Here is a 22,839-nt window from a genome sequence, read left to right as displayed (position 1 = left end):
CCCACATGCCATGGAGCAACGAAGCCCGTGCACCACAACTAGTGAGCCCGCGTGCCACAACTACTGAAGCCCGCGTGCCTAGAGCCTGTGCTCTGCAACAAGAGAAGCTGCCGCAACGAGAAGCCCATGCACCACAATGAAGAGTAGCCCCTGCTCGCCACAACTAGAGAAAGTCCGCACGCAGCAACAAAGACCCAATGCAGCCAAAAATAAATAAATTTAATAAATAAATTTTTAAAAAAAGAATCAAAAAAGAGTGGATATATGTATATGTATAACTGAGTCACTTTGCTCTATACCTGAAACTAACACAACATTGTAAATCAACCATGCTCCAAAACAATTTTTTTAAAAACCAACTAAAAACTTGTTTTTCTCTTGTTAATCTCTCTTACATCGATTTTATTATTAGTAGAGCCACAAGAACTCAAGAGGGGTTGAGGGGGAAACCTCTACCTTTCTGACAACTCCGTCAAGTTAGACTTCTCAGGAAAGGTGCACAAGCATCTGAACTCCGTCCGTCGCCCTCTTCTGTTCTCTTCTGGCTCCTGAACACCGGAAGAGCCCCTCTCAGCTCACACCACACCACCGCGCAACTCCCTAAAAGTAAACCAAGACTACCCAAGGCGAAGAGTGGACTCCTCCGACTTCTCAGGCACTGAGTGATGACACCTGGAGACAAAGCAGGCCCGTGAAAGCGGATGTTTCTCCTGTGCGTAAAACAAAACACTTCTAGGGCTTCCCTGGTGGCGCAGTGGTTAAGAATCCGTCTGCCAATGCAGGGGACACGGGTTTGAGCCCTGGCCCGGGAGGATCCCACATGCCGCGGAGCAACTGGGCCCGTGCACCGCAACTGCTGAGCCTGTGCTCTAGAGCCCGCGAGCCACAACTACTGAGCCCGCGTGCCTGGAGCCCGTGCTCCACAACAAAGCGAAGCCGCTGCAATGAGAAGCCCGCGCACCCACCGCAACGAGGAGGAGCCTCCGCTCGCTGCAACTAGAGAAAGCCCACGTGCGGCAGCGAAGACCCAATGCAACCAAAAATAAATAAATAAATAAATTGACTAAAAAACATACATATATATATTTAAAATAAAACACTTCTGGAGAAGTGTTCTCCTCTGTAAGCTACAGGGGTACCCATCATCTCTCCAGCCCCTTCAGTGCTAGGGTCCCCCCAGGGAGACATCAGGGGACACCCTTTGATTTGGCCAAGCAGCTGAGAATATGAACAGCACATGTCTTTTCTTTTCTTCCACATCTTTACTGGAGTATAAATGCTTTACAACATTGTGTTAGTTTCTGCTGTACAACAAAGTGAACCAGCTATACGTTTACATATATCCCCATATCCCCTCCCTCTTGAGCCTCCCTCCCCCCCTCCCTACCCCACCCCTCTAGGTGGTCACAAAGCTTCGAGCTGATCTCCCTGTGCTGTGCAGCAGCTTCCCACTAGCCATCCATTTTACATTTGGTAGTGTCTATATGTCCATGCTACTCTCTCACTTCATCCCAGCTTGCCCTTCCCGCTCTGTGCCCTCAAGTCCATTCTCTACGTCTGCATCTTTATTCCTGCCCTGCCACTAGGTTCATCAGTACCGCTTTTTAAAAGTCCATATATGTGCGTTAGCATACGGTATTTGTTTTTCTCTTTCTGACTTACTTCACTCTGCATGACAGATTCTAGGTCCATCCACCTCGCTACAAATAACTCAGTTTCATTAGCACTTAAGAAACTCAACTGCTGGGGGCGCTGGGCAGCGGGAAAGCTCTGTGACCAAGGGTGGCTGTGTCCCACCACCTGAGATCCCTTCGAGGACTGAACATATGACCACAGGATTATGAGACCAGTGCTCAAAGGCATGAGAGTTAAGGCTGATCTGTGGGGCTGCAGCAGAGATTGGCAGCTACAAAAGACCAAGACCAGGGGGCCAAGTGCTGAACTTTTTTAACAAATCCTTGAAACATTTTGCAGTACACACTGTGTGCCAATCCCTGGGCTGTTTTTACCAATGTTATCTCATTAAATCCCCCTGCACCAAACAAACAAAAAAACCAAATAAATAAAAGCATTTGATTTAAAGTCACAGAGACTTAATACTAACATAGAACAGATAGACCTTAGATTTCCACCATGATATGCAGAATGCCTTCCTTGTCTACTCATCTGCACAGTTATTTTCTTTTTGTTCTTTCCTTGAGTCTAGTTCAAGGGATCTTAAACTGCAGTGTGCATAAGAATTACTCAACCAAACATACTTTATCACGAGCACCTGAAGGGATTTGCCAAGGGTAACCTTGATAGCAAGACCCAATTTATCTGTTGACTTCAGAACCCAGTCCCCACCTAGGGTTCCAGTCCGCTGAGTTACAATTTACGATCATCACAGAAGGGGAAGTGCAGCGGGCACAGGTACAGGCAGAGCGTCAGCATTCGGAATGTCCTAGGTGATAAAAACATATGAACGGAAGCTCTTGAGCTGTCTCTGTCACTCGCAATTTAAGGATGAATAAACTGAGTGAGTTGAGTCAGAGACAGGGACCAAAATGCAAGTGGATGGATTAACAACTTGTGGTAGATCCTTGCCATGGAAGAGTACTCAGCATGAAACATTAATACACACAACGAGAGGGATGACACTCACCAACAGGAGACTTAAGTGAAAGAGTCAAGCGCAAAAGACTATATACCGTGTTATTCCTTTTATATAAAATTGCAGAAATGGACACACTGGAGTAGCAAAAAGCAGATAAGCGGTTTCCTGGGGCAAGGAGTTGGGGGAACATGACAGGAGGCAAAGAGGGGGATAGAGAGGAAGTGATGCGAAAAGGTCAGCTTCTCTCTACACCAGTGCCCCATCCAATCTCGGAGACAGAGTTTAGGGTGAAGTAGAAAAGGATAGCTTTACTACTTTGTCAGGCAAAGGGGGACACAGCGGGCTCCTGCCTCAAAAAACTATGTGTAAAGCTATTATTTTCTACTTCACCCAAAAGTCTGTCTCCGAGATTCTATTTGGCACCAGTGTACAGAGAAGCTGAGCTTTTGGCATCAGAAGGAGGGCTTCTTGGGGTGAAAAATGATTCTGTATCTTGATGGGATGGTGGCTATATGATTGTATACAGTGATCAAAATTCACTGTGCTGTACACTAAAAATTTTATAGTCTGGAAATACTGTATCTTAATGCTTTTTTTTTTTTTTTTTTTGCCGTACGCGGGCCTCTCACTGTTGTGGCCTCTCCCGTTGCAGAGCACAGGCTCCGGACGCGCAGGCTCAGCGGCCATGGCGCACGGGCCCAGCCGCTCCGTGGCATGTGGGATCTTCCCGGACCGGGGCACGAACCTGTGTCCCCTGCATCGGCAGGCGGACTCTCAACCACTGCGCCACCAGGGAAGCCCTGCTTTAAAAGGGTAGGGGGAAAGCTCACGATCCCCCCACAAAAAGATTAGAGAACCTTATCCCAAACAAAACGATTAAGCAGTAAGGGTCAGAAGATTGCATAAAGCAGAATCAGATTCTTCCCTTCAGATTTCTCCTCTCTCATGTTTGGAAGGAGAAAGAAAGGAAAAAGAACACGTGAGAGGTGCATTTGAATCTTTCTTTTTATATCAGGGCGGTAATCAGTGCAGAGAAGTGGGTAACAAGTTATACCAAGAGTGTTTAATTAAACCGAGCAATCATTAAACTGGATTTAAGAGTGCTTGTGTTTGTGAAACAACAAAATATTTACAGACATTTTCTTCATCCCCTTCATTAGTTTCAGACTCCGCAGGAAATATGGAGGTTGGGAACAGGTCCTAATGAGATCATGCAAATTTTAACTACCGAGGTTACAGTGGCAAAGAGACAGCACGGAAAAACACTCATGATGAAACGTTAAGTGAGAAAATCAAGGTATAAAAATGATTCTGCACTAACATTACAATTGGTTAAAAAAAATTATAAGCCTGGTGGGGGTGGGGGGATGTGGGGGCTCAAGATAAAATATATTCTACTAGTGATAGTACAAGGAAGGTTGATCTAGGGTATTATTTTCATCTTCTCCATTTCCCAACATTTCTTTAGTAATTTTTTTCCTTTCAAAATAAAAACACTGAAAAGAAAGAAAGAAAGAAAGAAATTGCTTAGTAGATTCAAATTAGTAGTTTCAAATTTATTCCCATGGAAAGAAGCTTATGAAATACTGAGTTAATTAAAGTAAGTTAAATAAAAAATACAGTCAGGTTTATGTAACATTATGCATGTTGTCTATACATCTATGGATCTATGAATAAAGGGATCACTGAAAAAGATATTCCACAAAATGATAATAAATAAATATTTAAAAATAAAAAATTATTGCAGGCATGTAAAGGCACACAGGTTCCCTACCTCTTTGCTCCCACTTAGAACAAGACAAAACTGGAATGAGTTCTCTCTAGTTGCTGTGTCCGATCTCATGGCATTGTATCTGGCACCCACTCCATTCAGGCTCTTGCTGCCCCCAGGGTGAAACCACACTCCCCAGGGTCACCCATGACCTCCATGCTGCTGAATCCGAAGGTCACTTCTCAGAACTCATTGGCCCTATGAGCAGTACGAACACAGTTGAACGTTTCCTCCTCCCCTCTCCTGATTCCAGACACTCTTGTCTCTTGCCCTTCCACTTCTCTCTTCTCAGCCTCCAGGCTGGACTCTTTCCCGCTTCTCGATCTCTAGATGTTGCAGCGCTCAGGGTCAGTCCTTGAATTTCTTCTCTTCTCCCTATTTCCTCAAGAATCTCAATCCAGGCCCGTGACTTTAAATATCATCTATACACTGACTACTCCCAATTTTACATGTCTACTGTAGACGTGTCCCCTGGACTCTTAGACTTGTGTCTCTAACTGCCTGACATACGCACATGGATGTCCAACAGATATGTCAAGCCTACGTGTCCAAAGCGAATATTCCCCACGCTCCTCCAAACTTATTCCTCAAGGCTCCCCTGGTGCCTCAGCACCTCTTGTAGACTTCCTTAGTCTTATTTACACAGCCAGGAGTTGCTTCATGAAATTCTCTCCAGTTACACACTTTTGAGTAGAATTTCGTTTTCCTGCAGGAACACCGACTAGGATGTCACGACGTCCCTGGAGAGGAGAGTCCCCTCCCTTGCCACCACCTACTTAATGATCCTCATCTCAGTACACCTTACCTGAGGGTCACCCAAACACACAGTAGCATTTAATGCCTTTGTGTCCTTATCTTCGTAGGCAAATGAAGCGTAGGCCACCTTTTCCCCCACTGTTTCCTCATCGTGGAGATGTCCTTCCAGCATCCTGCCTTCCCCAGGGCAGCCTTCTCTGACCACCCCTCCCACCCTACACTGGGTTGGCATCTCACCCTGTGGTTCCCTACACCTCACTCAGGGCTATTTGGGGAAGGGCCCTACTGATGCCAAATCATAGCTGCAGGAGGACCAGTCATATCTGTGGCATCCCCTACACCTGGCGACTCCACCTGGGCATCGAGAATTTAGAAGTCACTTCCAGGGATTTCTGGGTCCGCAGGTAACATAAATGCACAAAGCCACCAGTGGAGCGATAGAGAGATGTGGGATGTTCAGCAAGCCAAAGAACACAGTGCCTATCTAAAGGCATCCTGAAGCAATTTTTATTTTTACTTATTTATTTGTTTATTTATTTATTTTTGTGGTACGCGGGCCTCTCACTGTTGTGGCCTCTCCCATTGCAGAGCACAGGCTCCGGACGCGCAGGCTCAGCAGCCATGGCTCATGGGCCCAGCCGCTCCGCGGCATGTGGGATCTTCCTGCTCCGGGGCACAAACCCACATCCCCTGCATTGGCAGGCGGGCTCTCAACCACTGTGCCACCAGGGAAGCCCCTGAAGCAATTTTTAAAGAACACCGCATACTCAGAAGAATTCAGGCCTGTGCAATGAGCTGGGCTTAGGGTCCATGAATTTGCTATCTCTAAACCAAATGACATCTGAAGTCCCTAAATGTGCAAGACCATGGGGATTAATACTGAATGACGGCTTCCTGACAGACAGAAAATGCCTGCACATAACTTTTCAGGTGACAGATGGGCAGACAAGGCCCGCACATCACCATCTAGGTGACAACACACTTTTCACAAATCTCTTCGCAGTCCGTCCTCTCATAGCCCCAGGAGGCAAGTTCTTATTGTCCCCATTTTGCTTTTGAGAAAACTGAAGCCTGGAGAGGGTAGATGATTTAACAAGGTCACACAACGAGGACTTGAAAGATCCTGAAACCCTAGTACCAATTTCTGGTCCCCGAGTGCACTGCTGGGCCAGAAGACACCTCACAGGCTGAGGGACACTCAGGGTTCCCTTGGGCCAGCAGTGTCCAGTGCTGCAATACCCCACCCATTTCAAAATGGTTGGTGCAGTCAGATACAAGCTTTGGACCTGTGAAAGAATTCTCATTAACACCACTTTAAACCTGCCTTTTTAACCCTCCAATTTTTTTTTTTTTTTTTCAATTACAGCTTGTGCTGCAAAGCCCTGGAAGATCTCTGGCGTTAAAACAACACACAGCTAGCTGAGGAAGGCCGTGGCATTTGCGTGAAAGACACCTTCCACTGTGGTAAGAGAAGCAGCCATGGTCTGATACACAGGGTATGCAGTGTTCACTAGCATCTGAAGCCACAATTTGGGGAAAAAGAAATTTTTTGATGTGCAAAAGCACACCTCCAGGAGCAAAAACCTGGCAAGAGGAACACACTTGTCCCAAATCCCACACAAACATCGCAATGTCTTTGCCAGGATGGTTTAAGTGTAAATGAAATAGCTTTGAATTACATCCTCAAGGTGAAGAAAACTGAGCTCACACGAAATAGCTAATATGGGCAGAGAATATCATAGCTGGCAAACTGCCTGAGCCTCACCCCAGTCCTGAAAAACAATTGCTGCTCACCTCGCTTTACAGATAAGGAAATAGTGTTCTCAGAGGTTAGGTGAGTTGACGAGGCTGAGTGGAGATGTGAACACGGGTTGCTGAGTTCACAAATCTGTTCTTTCAACCTCACCCGTGATTCTCAAGGTTGTGCTCCAGAATCCTCATTCAGTAGTTCAAGGGCGAGACTGAAGCATCCTTACTTTTAAAGAGCCTCCCAGGTGAATCCAATGCAGGTGGTTCCCTGTCCATAATATGAGAATCACTGTGGCCATATCGTGCTGCCTTTCGGAAGAGAAAAGTACCCTCCAAGATGAAGACAATGCAATAAAAGATGAGAATCCACCCACGAGCTCATGGCCAGGTCCATAAGCCCAGTCTCTGCAGCAGTGCTGCCTTCTAAGCGAGCCTCCTGAACTCTTCCATGCCTCCAGCACAAGCTCTGATAAATCCTAGGACCACCTGTACTAATATTCACTTAATATTTTTTAATGACTCACTTTTTCTTAACTTACTTTAAAAAGAAACCCCATAGCACTACCAAAAATAGAAACCCATTCTCATTTGCCATAAACACAGAATGAGGCTAAAAGCAAAATTAACAGAAACCCTAAAACAGTCAGTAACCATTGGCTAGATACTGTTGCTTACCAAGGTTTCTGATTCTGAGAGTTGCTTTCTTCTAGATAAAAACTGGGCATTAGTAAGTGTCAGTGGGGCAGGGCGTTACAGACACCCCTAACCTGAGAGGTTCTCCTTGCAGAGGAGGGATAGAGAAAGAAATGAAAAGAGTTGTCTCTATGTAATTCAATGCTCTGGGATGCCCATTCCACACACCACCTAAAATTTCACTAACCACCACGTGCCATAATTTGGTTGTAACTGGCCTAAGGTAGTGGTTTTGAGATCTGAGGGTAAATCAGAATCCCCTGGAGGATCACAACGTGCTTTGGTTTCTGATTCAGTAGGTTTGGGGGTGGGGCCTGATAACTTGAATTTCTGATAAGTTCCCGGGTAATGCTGCTGCCCCTGCTCTAGGGACCCCACTTTAAGGAGAGCACAGCAGTTGAGGAAAGGAAGGCTTAATTCCCGGTTCTCCCAAACACTGATGAGGGGTTGTCACCTGCATGTGAGTACCGGGTACTTGTAATCTCTATAGTCTCTTTGTAGATTCCCAACATCAGACAACCTGTTATCCCAAAGCTTTCAATTACTTGACTCCAATATTCTTCCAGAAGCCTCCCCTCAGGGGGAACTAGACTCCACCAGCTACATCTTTCAGATGGGCTATCTCCACCCATGTAACTCCTGATGGGTGGGGGACAGGAAGTCTGGCTAGCGTGATGCCCGCTGATCCCTGGGGCTACAACAGCAGATCAGGCCAGCCTGCGAACCTGACCTCCAGCAGGCCACGTGCCTGCTTCAGACCCTGTTGTCTCCATGATGTGGCTTTTGCACCTGCCTGAGGGACCATTTCTGGTCTGCCCTCCGTCTCCGATCAAGCCTGAGCTGATGCCCACATGACTCACCCACCCCGGGTCCCTCCCCAGCCCTCTTCTCCTCACTTCCTGGACCTGCCTGGACCCCCGGCACAGCTCTTCCCCAGGTCACAGACCCCAGTAATGAGCTGTGTTAGCCTGGACCCCACTCCGGGCTCCTCTCCACTAACTGTTAGGTTCAGGTAGCAAAGAACAAACATAGTTTCAAAACAACTCTTACTGCAATTCACTCCCCTGCACCTGGTGCTTTTAAAGAGCTTATAAAATCAACTGAGGGATCAAGAAAAACAGTTTCGAGGGGGATAGAAATGTCCCACTGGAAGCACTTCCCAGGAAACCTTGGGCCTGGACGCTGGCCGTGCACCCCAATGGGACCACATCCCCGAGGAAAGAATTCACCAGGTGTGTCAGAACCCATGCAATGAACAAGGGCTCCCAGGTCGACACAGACTCACACTTATTCCCTGTGTGTCCCGGGGTCTCTGAATCTCCACGTGTCTCATTTCTTCCTCTTCAACACAAAGGAAATCATATTTACCTACAGGATTGTTGTGGGAATGGAATTAAATAATGTATGTCAAACGCCAGCAGGGCGGCAGCCAGGCTTACAGTGTGTTCCCGGGAAAAGACGGCAGCCGCTGAACAACCACTCCGGGTGGGGTTATCTCAACTCCTGCGCCAGGCCACCCAGAGACTGCTAACACCAGGGAAGGGATGTCTTCCTGCTGGTGCATGCACACGTGTGTGTGCATGTGTCTGCATGCTCACGCACACATACACATACATACACACGCACACATGCACGCGCACACTCTCATTCAAGGTCCCAACAGCCGTGGAAGCTAAAACAACATGGGTTATGATGCTCAGGTGGTGTTTTCACATTGCTCTTGAAATGGTTGAAGGCCTGCAATAAGAAGGCAGGAAGAAGAAACTCCACTCATCCAGGACTTCTTGTCTGCAGACACAGGGCGGGGTATGGCAAGTCCCAGAGCTGAAGCCACTGCCTCATAAATCGAGGAAAGGAGCAAAAGGCACAGAGATGGCAGGGGAAGAAGAAGGCGTGGGAGTCAGGCATGCGGCATGATGGACCCGGCCTGCCGTCCAGCAGACCAAGGCTCAAAGTCACGCCCCACTCACCGCCTGCAAGTGCTCACATGCACGACTTCACCCCCAAGGGGTTCTGTTTCCTCTTGTGTAAACCAGTATGATATGGTGAACTGAGCTGTCAGGGGCAGTAAATAAAATTCTAATAGGCATCTAATAGTCTAAAACACCAATTAGGCATTTATGCTGTGCTCAGGCCTCTGTGCATTTCACTCCGTCCTCAAACCGTCACTAGAGTTCTCTCATTTGACAGAGAGGTTAAGTAACCTGCTCAGGGTCACACAGCCAGTCAAGGTCAGAGCTAGGATCTGAACCCAGGCATTCTGCCTCCAAGCCACCTGCTGTCAGCCGTAAGCATCACAGCATGCTGCCCGGAACACGGCAGCTGTTCATATAAACGGGGGCAGGGGCAGAGGGCAGGGGTTTGCTTTCCCAAAGCCTCTACCTGGATGATGAGAAGGGGAGTGAATCTACAGACTTGATTAACCTAAACCCAAGCCCATTGCACGAGGCTCTGATTCCCTGCCCCAAATTTAAACAGCTGCTCCTTCAATGTAATGGAACACAAATGTCTGAAGAGCTTCAAGTTTTAATTATCAAAGTCCGGATGAAAATCTGAATCAACAGCTACTCCCGGCAAGGCGGCCCTCAGAGATGCCCAGAGAGGGGCAGAGGGCGGGGAAGGGAGGACACAGTCCAGACAGGACGCGGATAACTGCAGCTGTCTGGGGAGCCCCAGCACCTGCAGCTGTGAGCTGTGGGGTGGATGAAACGGACAGGGATCAGGCAGGAGGAGGAGGGAAACTCTGGGGTGCACATGTCCTTGTGCCGTAGAAGCTGTGCATCTGGTGTATGTGTTGTGAAAGTGACAAGGTGGAGGGATGACGGCAAGGACTGCGGGGATGTCCTGCGGTGGTGTGTCTGGTGGGTAGGGCAGGAGCGTGGGCACGGCTGCCCAGGGGGCCAGGAAAGGGCCAGTGGGGCAGGAAGCAGCTGTCAGAGCAATGGCCTCCATCCAGCTAAGAGACAGCATGTGCCAGTGGCTTCAAGGCTTCCGCTGTGGCATTAACTCCTATCAGGTGACAGGGCCTCTACCCATCCCTACCACCTTCTTTTCTCCAGGTGAGAAACATCCCTATTCCACAACCATTCCAGGGCCTCTTCCCATCCCTACCACCTTCTCTTCTCCAGGTGAGAAACATCCCCTATTCCACAACCATTCCAGGGCCTCTATCCATCCCTACCACCTTCTCTTCTCCAGGTGAGAAACATCCCTATTCCACAACCATTCCAGGTATTGCCACTCAATGCAAAAGCCTCTCCCGTCTGCCTCAATACTGAAGAGAAACACATTTCCTCTCCAAGGACTGACCTTGTCGTATCTTTTGATTCTTTTCATATCTAACATCTTTCCCATCAGTGACTTTGGATAACTCCAAGCTGGAAATACTAGAATAACAAAATGACCAGGAGAGCAGGATACATTACTGTGCTCTTTTTTGCTTTGCCCATCAATTCGGCAAGATGGCAGTGGCAGAGTTACTGCCATCGGGCGTCTAAGCTGCTACCACATTCCAGGAAAGAAGTCTGGGACGCAGGCTGGACAAAGTAGTTCTCTCCTAGGAAAGAATCTTATGACTTGAAGGCAAGGATACTCAGGAAAGGGTTATTCATACCAATGCAAAGGAATTCAGAAGTGTTCAAAATAGGACACTGGTTGAATATGCATGGTCAACTCAAGCAGCTGAAGGGCATGCCATTCAACAATTCAACAGTTTCGAGTACCAGATAACCCAAAGAGGGGGGACACGCAATAAAACATTAAGTAATAAAGCAGGACGTGAAACAGACTGTCACATACATAATTATTCCAACTGCATTTAAAATATACAAATGAATAAATGTGAGTATTAAAAAAAGACAGGAAGGGGCTTCCCTGGTGGCACAGTGGTTGAGAGTCCACCTGCCGATGCAGGGGACATGGGTTCGTGCCCTGGTCTGAGAAAATCCCACATGCCGCGGAGCGGCTGGGCCCGTGAGCCATGGCCGCTGAGCCTGCGCGTCTGGAGCCTGTGCTTCGCAACGGGAGAGGCCACAACAGTGAGAGGCCCGCGTACCGCAAAAAAAATAAAAATAAAAACAGACAGGAAGGAAGTGTACCGAATAGAACATTAATCACCTCTCTTCTTATGGATTATTTTTTCTGTATACTTTCCATTTTTTCTACATTTTCTACAGAAAATATGCATTACTAAAAACTTAAAAAAATTTTTTTCAATAAAAAAGTTTAAAAACTAGTAAAAAAGAATAGAGAAGTTAGGAGAGAGAATGCTTGGACTTAACACAGCCCAAATCCTACTTCGGGCAAACCTTTCCTTTCTCTCACAGCCCTCAGAGCCAAATGATGGGGACATTCTTTTCCCCTTCAATCAATTCTACCAGATAATATTTGGCCTCATGTTCACAGGAATACAAGTGTTCTCAGCCCTAGAAAGCATATGTCAGAGAAAATCCCTTAAGAACCCATTCCTGAATGGACTCTCAAGGATTAGCAGTTGTCATGGCAACCTGCTAGCAAACAATTTGTTAAGTACTTGGAATTTCTCCTCCACTACTGATTAGTAATCGGGTACTGGAATGGTCCTGTAACTCATCACTGCCAGCTGTGTGTCCCATCAGTGCCTAATCTGACTACAAATGGTCCTCAAACTAGGGAGCCTGGCTCTAGGCTCCTGCCATCAGCATGCTTGGTACCCATTCAAGGAAGCAGTCACTTGGGAAAAGTTTAAGCATCATCTCCCCGCACTTGTTTCTGATAAATCAGGACAAAGGCTTGGTGATGCTTGTTGATGGTGAGAAAGATGAGCCCTGCTTGAGAACACCCACGACCACAGACACCAGGCTTCCAGCATCAGTGCAATGGAAAACCACCAAGGTGCCCTCCCAGGTTTCTCCTGGGACCAACAACAACATCACCTGAGGGGGCCAATCATTACCATTCCAGGTGTACATTCTGGAAGACATGGGCCAAATCCTTCTGTCATTTTATGAAGTCTTCCCCCAAGGAGCCAGAAGTCTGCCCATCTACCAAGGATCTGCTTCTGCTGCCATGTGTCCCCGGGCCTTTGGCCCCATATCATTCATTCGACAAAACTCCCCCGAGAACCCCGACAACATGATGGGTACCAGTAACGTCCTATGTAACCGCCGCAATTCCTCCGCTCTCATAGACAATTCCTAGGACTGGCCTTCTCTACCATGAAACAAACCTCCGCACCAGGTGGGAATTAGCTGACACAACAGCACAGGCACTCAGTAAATATTTGTGGAATATTTTTTCCTTCTAATTGGAAATGCTGGTACGAGTGAGCCAAGGCCTTGGAATGCACAGAGTGAAGGTCACATCCGGTGGCTTCCACCTTGGCTACACAGCACTGAACACTCGTCCCGTCCACGCTGTTCCTGATGGTATTCCTCCCAGTTTTCACAAGCAGCTTGGGAACCACTGTCTGAGGTCACTGCAGCCTCCTGGTCCCCTGGATGCCACACGCAGGCCTGGTTTGGGCACCGGTCCTACTGAGTCCATCCTCTCAGACAGAAAGAAACCGGGGGCAGAGAGGCAAACCAGGGATGGGGGACTCTGGGAACACAGGGCCTGTGATAAGCGTGGGGCTGAGTGAAGGCAGGGCTCACTCTCTAGGATGCAGAAGATGGAGGCTGGAAGCCAGGCCCAGGGCTAGAACTGAGTCAGGGAGATGTGGGCTCCCCACGAGAGGGTCTTGGACGAGAGGCAGCTCCAATAAAGCAGCCGTACCTCCCAGTGGGGCCCATGCCTGGTCTGGGCAAAGAGATCAGGGCCCAGCTGCAGCTGAGGTAACAGGTGAAGACACGGGTCTTTAGAAGTGTCCAGCGCACATCTGTGACCAGAAGGTCAGGGCACTGAGATGGGATGCAGACAAGGAAGCTCAAAAATTTAGAAGAGGGTGGTATCTGAAGGTCTGGCCGAGAAGGGAGGTAGGGGCAAAAGGGGAGGGACCGTATTTCCCACACAAGGCAGCCTGGTCAGCGGCACCTTGCTGACTCGCGTAACCAACGCGTCCTGGTTTGCCCAGGACGTTCCTGCCTTTAGCACTGAAAGTCCTGCATCCTGGCAAACCGGGACAGTCAGTCACCCCACTGCCAGCCTGCCCTCGAGCTGGGGCCTCACCGTGTTCTTTGAGAAGGACCCTGAAAAGCTTGTGTCTGCCCTAGACACTTCGGTTGGTTCTGAAATGACTACCTACACCTGAGTTACCTCCTGAACAGGTATCTACTGCCCCTTGGAGACGGCCGCAGTTGATCCAAAAGGAGGAAAAAACAGGCAAATGATAAGTGTGTTTCAGAGAGGCACAGAAACCAATGTCCTCGTCTCTGCTCTCGTTGGTCTATCTGCCTGCTGCTCTCCCAACCTCTCCTCCACGTGCAACCTCAGAGTAACCCTTCCAGACTCCAAATCTGATGAGGCCACCCCCTTGGAGACCATACCTGGGCTCCCTGTTGCCCTTAGAAGAGAATCTAAGCTTTGGCCTGGCCCACAAGGCCGTCCTAGACCAGCCTCATCCATCCCTCTGGCCTCTTTCCTGCCTGGCACACGTCTGCCTGGATGAACTTTTCAATTCCTGAACTCAGCCAAGCTAACCCCTACCTGCAGGCCTTTGTACAGGCTGGCCCTTCAGTCTAGAATTCCCTCTGCTTCCCTAGATCCTCATCCTGCCACTTACCGACTGGGTTTATTTGCCTGCTCAGAAAAAAACCTTCACTCTTCCTTCCCTGTTCCCTGGGTATAGGACCAACTGCTCCTCTCTCTCTCTTTATTTTATTTTATTTATTTATTTATTTTTTTAATACAGTGGGTTCTTATTAGTCATCCATTTGCTCCTCTCTCTTTGGCCTCCCACAGAGCCTGAGCCCTCATTTCACTAGACTGTAATATTTTTATGTTTACATGCATCTTGCCCATCATGATTCCATGAACTTGATAACAGGGATTGAGTCTTTTTGAACTACATTTTCCCATCACTAAGCATGGTTCTGGGCACAAAACAGGCATACAGTAGGTGTTTGCTAGTTGACTGACTGACTGACTGACTAAGCTTACCTCCCCCAAACTCTTCCATGTGACACTGTATTTCCCTCCAAGTTTTTAATCATTCCTAATGACAGACAAAGTGCCTCTTTAAATTTCCAAGTGCTGGGCTTCCCTGGTGGCGCGGGGGTTAACATGCAGGTGACACGGGTTCGAGCCCTGGTCCGGGAAGATCCCCCATGCCGCGGAGCAACTGAGCCCATGCGCCACAACTACTGAGCCTGCACTCTAGAGTCCGCAAGCCACAACTACTGCGCCTGCATGCCACAACTACTGAGCCCGCGTGCCTAGAGCCCGTGCTCCACAACAAGAGAAGCTACTGCAATGAGAAGCCCGCGCACCGCAACGACAAGTAGCCCCCACTCGCCACAACTAAAGAAAGCCCGTGCACAGCAACAAAGATCCAACTCAGCCAAAAATAAAATAAATAAATTTATTTTAAAAAAATTTCTAAGTGCTTATCACAAAGCTTTCTGTTTGTGCCTACCAGTTTGTGCCGTCAATGGGGTAAGCCTCACCATGGTTCTGTCGAAGCACCCTTCGTTCTACTGATTTACTTTAAAACGCAACTCAGTGGCTTCAAGTGAGGAGGATGCAACCACATCTTCAGCCTGTCCCCAGACATCAATGACCTGCCAGTTGAGTAGATGTGACTGTCATCTCCCCAACCCGACACAATGATTTTTCTTCACCACAATACGAGCCCATGAGCCATACAATCATGGTGCATTCGGTATCAGCTCAACATCCTGTGCAACTTTTCAGAGAGTGTGATGCTATCTGAAAATGAGTGCAACAGTCTGGAACTCATTTTTCCCCTGTGCCTAATTTTCAGCTTCCTATAAATACCAGACAGCCTTCGAGGCAGAGGCTGCATTATCAAACAAGCATCACTTATGCCTCTGCCTTGAGCAGTGTCTGAAGGTACTGAGAATTCACCCATCTTACTATGGTATGCTAACGCAGTTTGCTGGGCCTGAAATTGTGCCAAATATCACTGTCAGGAATGCTTCAAGCTAAAGCGTGTGTGTGTGTGTGTGTGTGTGTGTGTGTGTGTGTGTGTGTGTGTGTGTGTTAGCCAAGGAAAGAAACAGGAAGAAGAATTCAACTCTAATAAAGGAACGCAGTTTCCAATGCGCAGGCAAAAAACAGAAGCGTGTTAGTAATTTACTGATGCGTAACGAATTACCCCCAAAGCTTAGCAGTTTTAAGTAATACACTTCTCTTGTCTCACAGTTTCTGTGGATCAGAAATCCAGGCACAGCTTAACTGGGTCCTCTGCTTCAGCACCTCGTAAGGCTGCAGTCAAGATGTTGGCGAGAGCTGTGGTCTCATCTGAAGGCTTGGTTGGGGAAGGACCTGTTTCTAAGGTCACTTAGGTGGTGGTTGGCAGGATTCAGTCTCTGTGGGCTGTTAGTCTGAGATCTTAGTGCTTTATGAGCCGTTAGCTGGAGGTCTCCCTCAGATCCTTAACTCCCGAGCCTTCCTACAGAGTATCTCACAACAGGCCAGCTTGCCTACTCACTGTGATGGGCAAGAGAAAATACCAGCCAAGAAAGAGTGCTAGGAGGATACAAGACAGTCTTTTGTAACCTAATTAAGGCAATGACATCCCATGACATTTGGTATATTTTATTCTTTGGAAGCAAGTCTCTAGGTCCAGCCCACAATTGAAGGGAAGGGAGTACACAAGGGCACAAATACTGGGAGATGGGAATGATTGGGAACCATGTCAAAAACTGCCTTCCACAGAAATTCCCAATAAACCCCAGAAAGTACCAGAGCCACTTGCCTAAGGCCTGGCACATAAGAGTATTTGGGAAATTCATTCATTTTTCAACAAGCGTTTAATGAGTGTCCGCTATGGAAAAAGCACTGTTCTACATGGTAGGTGAACAAATGCAGAAGTAAACAAAATTCCCTGTCCTCAGAGAGCTTATATTCGAACAGAAAGAGAAAGACAGAAAACAAGATACGTAATATGCTGGACAGCGCTAACTGCTATGGAGAAAACGAAGCAGGGAAGGGGTGAGGGGTATGGGCTGAGATATACAGCGTGTAGGAAGGGCCTCCAGGAGAAGGTGATATTTGAGAAAAATCATGAAAGAGACCAGGGGACAAGCCACCTGGCTATCTGAGAGAAGAGCACTCCGGAAGCTGTAGGTACAAAGGTCCTGAGGCAGGAGTATAAGCCAGTGGGGATGGGGTGGCCTAAGTGACAGAGAACGAGAGAGTAAGGATGAGACAAGAGGGGTGTGAGAGGCAGACCACATAAAGCCTTGGAGGCATTTGTAAGAATTCTGGCTTTTCCTTTGAATGAGCTGAGGAATTCCTGGAGACCTGGGACAGAGGAGTGACAGAAAATATCTTACCGCTTAACAGGCTTCCTCTGAATAGTGGGGAGAAAGCAAATTTTAGTAGGGTGACACGGGCAGAAAGAGGGAGATAGTTAGGGAGGTGCTGCTCTAATTCAGATGAGAGCTGATGATGGATTAACCCAGGGTGGTGGCAGCAGAGATGAGGAGGTTAGACTCTGCATGGATATACATACAGATATATATATATTTGGAGATGCAGCCAAGCATCTGATGTGTTGAATGGAGAGTGCGATAGAAAAGGAATCAGTGACAGCTCAAGGCTTTGGGCCTAGCAACTAGAAGAATGGGATTAAAGGTTGAGGGAAGGGCGAGTTAGAAGTGAAGGTCAGCAGCTGACTGGGATGTGGCAGAAAACAAGGGAGACCTTCAGACTCGGAGTCAGAGCCCCTGAGACTGAGCATCAGCTCGACCTGGGTGGTCCAGCGTGCTTCACACAGTGCCCTTGGCCTTGGTTTCTCCCTTTACCTGCCAACGCCCAGCCCTTCAGAGCACAGACTCAGCTAACAGCCCAAACCTGTGAAGCGGGAATTCCCGCTCTACAGGTCGTCTCTGCATATCACGATGCTTTAGAAAAACACCGTGGCTTACTGTGCGGGTAGATGATGCAAACTATCCCAAGAGGACAGATTACCGAAAGCCAACATCCAATGTAGGCACATCTATTGTGTTCCAGGCACTATTCCAGGCACTGCTCCTATGTTATCCACACAGACACACAGGTATGGGGCCCATGGGGTCTCTAGGGACTGTGAGGCTGTTGGGTTCCCTGGCTATGTGCTGAGGTTATTGTCCCGTATGTCCCTTCTCTACATTAGGCTTCTCAGAAGTGGAGGCCAAGTCTGGGACTCTCTGTAGTACGACAGTTACCATGAGCAACCTAGTCTCTGCCTGTGTACTTTCAGTGATGGGAACCTCCCTACCCCATGGGGCAGCCTATGCCATCACTACAGCTGGTGGTAGGAAGCCTTCTCCCAAACCTGATCCTACAGTTTCTCTCCAGTAGCCCCCATTCAACTTCTGAAGCCACCAGGAAAATTTCCTCTCCTTTCCAAATCACAAGTTTTCAGAGAGTTAAAAGCAACGCTTAAATCTTCATTTGATGCCAAAGATAATAGCACTAGCTAACATCTGAATCATACTTTATGAATCACACTTGACAAAAGTATTTTCACAGACATTATCCCATTCGCCATCCATAATAGCTAAAAATTAATTGCTAAATATTATTCAGTACCAAATGGGACGATGAATGGCAAAACCCTTGATAAAATTTCTGATGATTTTACTCTGTGTGATTATTCCAATTCTTTAGATGAGACATCAAGACCCAGAAGTTAAGCCACTTAGAATATCTGAGTAAACTAGTGTTAAAAGATCATCCAAAAATGTAAAATCATACAGACATAAAATGAACATGTTGACTTGCTCTATTCTATCAGCAATTTATTTTATTCTATCATTAATCAATGAAGATTCGGAAGATACTATAACTGGTTCAAAAGAAAACCCAAAGAACAACCACATCTATAGACAAGAAATATTCAAATAAACGCACAAATGGAGGTAAAATTATTTGGGGTAGGTTGCGTGGGTCACCAGAACCTCTTCCTGATGGTTCAGAATGTATCTATCAGGTGTCTACAACCTATAACATAGGTTCCATAAAATCAAAATCGGGTAACCCAGAGGGGTGTCCTCTAGCATGGAGGGTCTAGACAATCATAGCTTTCCACTGAAGCACACATTTCCTCCCTGCCCTTGCACAGCTGGGATCTGAACTTGGTTCTTTACGACTCTTTCCACTTCATCACAGTGTCCTCTAAGAAAAGCTGTTTAAAACATTCACTGACTTTTTTTAAGCCTCAATCATAAAATGGTTAGACTTTAAATTGCTGGCAGCATAGGAGAGAAGACGCAGAAAAAGGCTCTGAAAAAGAATGAGTTCAGTAACAACATTACATCTCTGACTGTCCTCATTTTTCCATGTCAGGAATAGCCTTTCCCTTCCTCTTTCCAGCAGCCTATTTCTTATTCAATAACATGTTGTGCTGGGTATTTCCAGCCTGAGTCCCCTCCCGCATGCTCCTTAGAGAGGGCTCCATTGTGCAGTAAAAGGAGGTAAGGGGTTCTGCCTGGGTTCGGGTTTTAGGGAAAGTCTATAGTGTTTCAATAGCCTCTTTGTTCTCTCTCTCAATAGTTCCTATGTCTTAAGAAATTACAAAATTTCATTCTTCCTATTGCATTAGTACTTTGAAAAAAAAATAAAGTTCTAAGGCTTAAGAACGGCATTTATAATAACTTCACAGGTCTAACCTGCACTTCCTGCCGGCAGTTTAAACAGAAGGTTCCTTGAGAGGTGAGCAATAAAGCAGCCATTTTAGTACTTGTTCTCCAGAGATGCTTTTATCAACTCACCTGCCCCCTTAACCGGCGCTGGTTTCTGTCTAATCCATAGAAACAGGAGACACACCACCCAGCTCTCACACATGTGCATGGGTCAGGGCCTCTTATTAAGTGCGTTTTTCCCAAATGGCAATGCTTAGCCTACTCTGATGACAAATGCTTAAATATCTCACCAATTTAAATGTGAGGGCAATTTCTCCGGCCAGGCAAGGTGGCCTTCTAGGCTCCTGCGGGGTCAGGGAGGGGAGCCAATTCCAGAGTGGAATGTGACTCTGAAAACGTACAGCTTTCATTCCAGATGTTGCTTATTCCTACTCCTTCCATTCAGCCTGTGTTTCCACCAGCACTAGCTCAGAAATTGGAAAAAGCTGGACACAGCTTCTCTGTTGGATTGGGGAATGGAGCTTGTCTATTTTCCCCTTTTCTTTTCTCCTCTTCTCCCTTCCTTCTTGAGAGCTGGGTCTGTCTTGTTCATCTCTGTATCCAGCATCTATATCAGTACCTGGCTCAAAGCTGGTGCTGAGACAGTGTTCACTAAATCAAAGGGAAGTCAATCCACTGGTTCAATTTTCATCCACTCATCAAATATTCACTTGCTACCTGTTATGAGCTATGTTCTCCACGAAGATCTGGGGCCATCCCGGTGAATCAGATAAGGTTCTGGCTTTCAAAAGGCTTATTAGTGAGAGAGAAAGGTAATAAACAAATACGTGGACACATGATATCATTAATGAATCATAACGTTTCATGTAGAAATAAGGACTCTGAAAAAAAAAGGCAGGGTAAACTCACAGAGAGTGACAGAGTGCTGAGAGGGGAGAAAATTCACTTTACCGTCTATCCATCCATCCATCTATCTAACAAAAACTCACTGAGCATTTTCTTATCCACTCAGGGAGGACGTGTTGGATAAAGAGATAAAGGCAAAACAAATTATCTCCCCTCTCAACAACACCAATCTGCCACTCTTTGATGGGCAATGGACAAGAATATGCTAGCATTTATTGAGTGTCTACTGTATGTCAGCATGTCATATATGGTGTCAGACCTTTTATACACAGTTATCTGATTTAATCCTTAAAATATAATCTTCCCAGGAGACAGTCCTTATCACTTGAGGTCCACCATGGAGGATACAGAGGCTAAAGGTCATTCAAGTACCTTGCCCAAGATCACCTACCTACAGAAAGTAGAGCCAAGATTTGAGTCTAGGTTCCTCTGCCTCTAAAATGCGTGCTTTGGGTGTCATACTGTAACAGCTCTGGACCTGAGGCATCATGCCAGATACTATGGGAGACGTAAAATGGGCAGACAGCAGCCTTTGACCTTGTCAAAGAGATCACAAACCACCGGAGAAATGGGCTCTATTCACATAGCCACAAATAAGGCAAAGAGGACACGTATTTGAAGAACAAGAAAAAGGGATGAGTTGGAATGACCCAGGAAGCAACATGAAAGGTTAAAATGGGTTCGTAAAGGCAGAATAGATCTACAAATTAGAGATGAAGTTGAATGAGAGAAGGGAGACTATTTACTCCATTGAGCATGCACAATGCGTCAGGCACATAGGAGATGCAAAAACATACGTAACACCTGCCCTTGGGTCGAAGGACAAGCTCACTTCTAGTTCAGATGCCAGAGGACCAGGACCTGATGTGCATCCCCCTTGGGTAGAGCCCAGAGAGCCATAAGGGTGCTCGGAAAATGAAGACTCCACTCTATGGTTTTCCCTTCTCTTGAAGCTGGGTACATTTCACCACAAAAATAGGAGTTCTATAGTGGGTTTCTACCTTGGCTTCACTGAGTACCACAAATGTTATCTGTATTTCTAGGTAAGCCTGGCCTTCAGCAAAATAAAAGTTGAGAAAAGAGCTCCAAAGCCCACTCAGATACCTCTCAAAGCCTTGGCTTCCTCATCAGTAACATAAGATGATGACTCAAAGAATTCAAAAGTCATTGTTAAGACTGAAAGATGGGCTTCCCTGGTGGCGCAGTGGTTGAGAGTCCGCCTGCCGATGCAGGGGACACGGGTTCGTGCCCCGGTCCGGGAAGATCCCACATGCCGCAGAGCGGCTGGGCCCGTGAGCCATGGCCGCTGAGCCTGCATTTCCGGAGCCTGTGCTCCACAACGGGAGAGGCCACAGCAGTGAGAGGCCTACATGCCGCAAAAAAAAAAAAAAAAATTGAAAGATGTCATCCTGCAAAGGACTTGGCATAGTGCCTGGCCCATGCCAGATGCTCAGTAAATAGCAGCTTCAACCTGCCTCCCTTGTCTCTCCTCTTCTATAAAAGGTATACGGTAGTCGAGAAGCCCTGCAACCATCCTGCTTCTTCCTATACTGTTTTCAATACATATATCCAATGGGTCATCAAGTCCTGCCAATTCTCCTGTTCATAGTGTCTCTCACATCCAATTCTTCCTTTTATTCCCACAACTTCCAACCTAGTTGGACTATGATGGCTTCGTTTTTAATATTTTCATTGAAGTATACTAATTTACAACACTGTGTTAGTTTCAGGTGTACAGCAAAGCGACTCAGTTATGTACATAGTTCCCTGTGCTATACTGTAGGTCCTTGCTGTTTATTTGTTGTTGTGTATGTTACTCCCAAATTCCTAATTTATCCCTCCCCCCACTTTCCCCTTGGGTAACCATAAGTTTGTTTTCCATGTCTGTGAGTCTGTTTCTGTTTTGTAAATAAGTTCATTTGTATCATTTTTTTAGATTCTACAAATAAATGATATCATATGATATTTTTCTTTCTCTGTAAAGAGAACCCCTCTACACTGCTGGTGGGAATGTAAATTGGTGCAGCCACTATGGAGAACAGTACTGAGGTTCCTTAAAAAACTAAAAATAGAGTTACCATATGATCCAGCAATCCCACTCCTGGGCATATATCCAGAAAAGATGAAAACTCTAATTTGAAAAGATACATGCACCCCAATCTTCATAGCAGCACTATTTACAATAGCCGAGACATGGAAGCAACCTAAGTGTCCATCAAGAGACGAATGGATAAAGAAGATGTAGTATGCATGTGTACGTACACACACACACACACACACACAAATGGAATATTACTCAGCCATAAAAAAGAATGAAATAGTGCCATGTGCAGTAACATGGATGTGATGTCTTCTTAACCAGTCTCCAGGCCTCATGTTTGTACCCTCCAGTCCTTCTGAGCCCCAGATCACTCTTCCTAAAACACATCTCAGGGATGTCACTCCCTGAGATCCCGGAAAGAAAGAAATGGGACTTAAACGTCACGGGACACTCTCACGTGCCCTACTTGGCCCTGAACTCCTTGAGGCAAGGGAAGGAAGTGTTAGTAAAATGGGAACATCCTCCAAGAAGAAAATGATGCTGAAATCGGAAAAGTCCATATACCTATCGTGAAGGAGAGGCTACGTGATATCGGACGTGA

At 46.8% G+C, this 22,839-nt stretch overlaps 1 protein-coding gene across 1 annotated transcript in view; it reads right to left on the bottom strand.

The window, feature by feature from the left end:
• Nucleotides 1-22,839, bottom strand: part of PTPRT (protein tyrosine phosphatase receptor type T) — a 1,078,581-nt gene that overhangs the window by 798,931 nt on the left and 256,811 nt on the right.

The sequence above is a fragment of the Stenella coeruleoalba genome (assembly GCF_951394435.1).
Source record: "Stenella coeruleoalba genome assembly, chromosome: 15".
Taxonomy (NCBI): Eukaryota; Metazoa; Chordata; class Mammalia; order Artiodactyla; family Delphinidae; genus Stenella; species Stenella coeruleoalba.
Note: the sequence above shows the minus strand (reverse complement) of the source record. Positions and strands in the feature narration are given on the sequence as shown.